The sequence below is a fragment of the Rhincodon typus genome, unplaced genomic scaffold, assembly GCF_021869965.1.
Source record: "Rhincodon typus isolate 14 unplaced genomic scaffold, sRhiTyp1.1 hic_rhity00000439, whole genome shotgun sequence".
Taxonomy (NCBI): Eukaryota; Metazoa; Chordata; class Chondrichthyes; order Orectolobiformes; family Rhincodontidae; genus Rhincodon; species Rhincodon typus.
In genome coordinates, this window is record NW_025966077.1 from 26,617 (window position 1) to 30,151 (window position 3,535).

Consider the following 3,535-nt stretch of genomic DNA (forward strand, 5'->3'; position numbering starts at 1 on the left):
CCCCCTCCCCTATCTCTGTCACCTCCTCCATCCCCCTACATCCCCTCCCTATCTCTGTAACCTCCTCCGAGATCTCTGCACTCCTCCAATCCTGGTCTCTCAAGCACCCCCTTCCCCCCCCCACCCCCACCCCCACCCCCGATTCCCATCCCTCCTTCATTAGGCGGCCATGCCTTCGGCTGCCTTTGGAGTATGGTCCTGAGCTCAGGAATTCCCTCCCTATGCCCCTTTCTCTCTCTCTCTTTGATTAAGATGCTCCTTAAAAGCGATCTCTGTGACCCAGCTCTCTCAGTTGCCCTGTCTCTGATATCTTGTGATGTCGTTGTCGTGTCTGTTTCCAGTGTTATCCGTTTTTGATCAAGAATTTCTTGACAGTTGTCCTACATTTGTTTGCTTACTTGTTAACGTTTGGCTATTTGTTGGAGATTCAGCTTGTGGCAGTCTGGGAGGGCTTGAATCAGACCTGACAATCTCAAGCCTCGCTCTGCAGGAAGGTGTCAACTGTTCAGCTTTTGAGCAAGGCTGTGATGCCACCCCTAGGCAAATAGTTTCAAATAGTTTCACCCACAAAGGAGGGTCATTCGGCTTAAGGCGCTTGGAGACTCAATGGGAGGGAATGTAGTAAAGGAAAAAATATTCACATTTACATGAAGTTTCGGGTCTAGACCCTTCTTCAGAAATGGGGGAGGGGAAGGGGATTCTGAAATAAATAGGGAGAGAGGGGGAGGCGGATGGAAGATGGATAGAGGAGCAGATAGGTCCCTTTACAGAACACCTACGCTCAGTTCGCAACAAACAACTGCACCTCCCAGTCACGAACCATTTCAACTCCCCCTCCCATTCCTCAGACGACATGTCCATCCTGGGCCTCCTGCAGTGCCACAACGATGCCACCCGAAGGTTGCAGGAACAGCAACTCATATTCCGCTTGGGAACCCTGCAGCCCAATGGTATCAATATGGACCTCACAAGCTTCAAAACCTCCCCTCCCACTACCGCATCCCAAAACCAGCCCATCTCGTCCCCGACTCCCTAACCTGTTCTTCCTCCCACCTATCCCCTCCTCCCACCTCAAGCCCCACTCCCGTCTCCTACCTACTAACCTCATCCCGCCCCCTTGGCCTGTCCGTCCTCCCTGGACTGACCTATCTCCTCCCTAACTCCCCACCTACACTCACCTTTACTGGCTCCATCCCCGCCTCTTTGACCTGTCTGTCTCCTCTCCACCTATCTTCTCCTCTATCCATCTTCTATCCGCCTCCCCCTCTCTCCCTATTTAGCGGCTCACCCCCAATCTTCTCCATGTGGGAAATTGTAGGGGACGGGGCAAATAAATACTGGGCCCAGCCAGCAACACCCACATCTCCGCAACGGATGACATGACTTGATATGTTCAATTACATCAGAAAATCACGTAGGAAATATTTGCTGATTGTGTGTGCCTGTTGAATTCAAAGTTTCCTAGCAACAACGTGTTCTGTACATTCTGTTCTCAGCCACTGACGTGTTAATAGGTCTCCATTCTCTCTTGAAGCCATTTAACCTGTCTTTCAAGAACTTGAGTATAGGAGTTGGGGACGTCACGTTGAGGTTGTACAGAACGTTGGTGAGGCCTCTTCTGGAGCACTGTGTCCAGTTCTGGTTATAGGAAGGATATTATTAACCTGTACAGGATTCAGAGAGGATTTACCAGGATGTTGCCAGGAATGGAAATATTAGGAGACGCCGGGACTTTTATGACTGGAGCATAGGAAGTTGAAGGATGACCTTATAGAGCTTTATAAAATCATGAGGGGCATGGTGTCTTGTTCATAAAAGGGGCAGTTCAAAACTAGGGGGGGCGAGAGGAGAAAGATCTAAAAAGGACATAAGGGGAAAATTTTTTACGCAGGGAGTAGTTCGTGTGTGGAATGAACTGGCAGAGGAAGTGGTGGATGAAGGTGCGGTTACAACATTTAGAGTCACAGAGTTGTACAACACGGAAGTAGACCCTTCGGTCCAACTCATCCATGCTGACCAGATACCCTAAATTAATTCAGCCAGAATCTATTCGGCCTCTCCCTGTAGCTCAAACCCTCCAACATCCTTGTAAATCTTTTCTGAACCCTTTCAAGTTTCACAACATTCTTCCTGTAGCAGGGAGACCAGAATTGAACGCAGTTTTCCAAAAGTGGCCCTAACCAATGTCCTGTACAGCTGCAATATGACCCTCCCAACTCCCTATACTCAATGCACTGACCCATAAAGGCAAGCGTACCAAACACCTTCTTCACCACCCTGTCTACCTGCAACTTCACTTTCAAGGGGCTATGAATCTGCCCCCACAAGGTCTCTTTGATCAGCAACACTACCCAGGACCTTACCATTAAGTGTATAAGTCCTGCCCTGGTTTGCCTTTCCCCAAAATGCAGCACCTCACATTTATCTAAAGTAGGTATAGACAGCAGGGATCGAGTGAATCCCTAGAAGGGTATAAGGGCAGTAGAGTATATATATAGAGTCATACAGCACAGAAACAGACCCTTCGGTCCAACCAGTACATGCCGACCCTTATCCCAAAATAAACTAGTCCCACCTGCCTGCTCCTGGCCCATATCCCTCCAAACCTTTCCCATTTATGTACTTATCCAAATGTCTTTTAAACGTTGTAACTGTACCCACATCCCCCGCTTCCTCAGGAAGGTCATTCCACATGCGAACCTCTCTCTGTGTAAAAAAAATTTCCCTTCAGGTCTTTTCTCTTAAGTCTCTCTCTGGGAAATCAGGAGGGCAAAAAGAGGGCATGAGATAGCTTTAGTAAGGGAGGTGAGGGAGAATCCTAAGAGATTCTACAAATTCATTAAGGATGAACGTGTGGAGGGGGGCTGGCACAGTGATAGAGCCACATTGACACCGGGATAATTGCCCCATGCCCACTGAAGGGGCATTGGCAGCTGGCAGAGCGCAGCACTCACCTTCTCTTGGGACCTTCAAGCGCCCGGGGAAATGATGACGGAATTTTTTTTTAAAGAAAAGACCTCATCCAACCACAACTTCCTGCAGAAAGTTAGTGATGACATAGTGAATATCATCCGAACCAAACTCACGACCTTAACTTCCATTCCTTTGCAAACATTTCATTCAGCTCGACTCTTTAATTAACCTCGCAAAAAAACAGATTCTTTGGTGCTACTCCAGGCTGGTTAACTTTCCAAACCACCACAGGCTTAGCCACTCAGAGCTGAATTATAGTCCAGTCGGTTTGCAGTGAGATTTCGAACCAACTTTCACCTTTACCCACTGCCTGGCCATACCATGCGCACTGCTCCCCAGGGCTCGGACCACAACCCCCTGCCCCGGGCAAGGCAAATGAACCCACAGCCCCCGTTGGTGGGCCGATGGGAATCGGAGGACGTTCAACACTTAACATCAAAGACGCACAGAGACCTCAGAGGGGTGTAGGAGGTGACAGAGATAGGGAGGGGGTGTAGGGGGCTGGAGGAGGTGACAGAGATAGGGAAGGGGTGTAGGGGGGTGGAGGGGGTGACAGAGATAG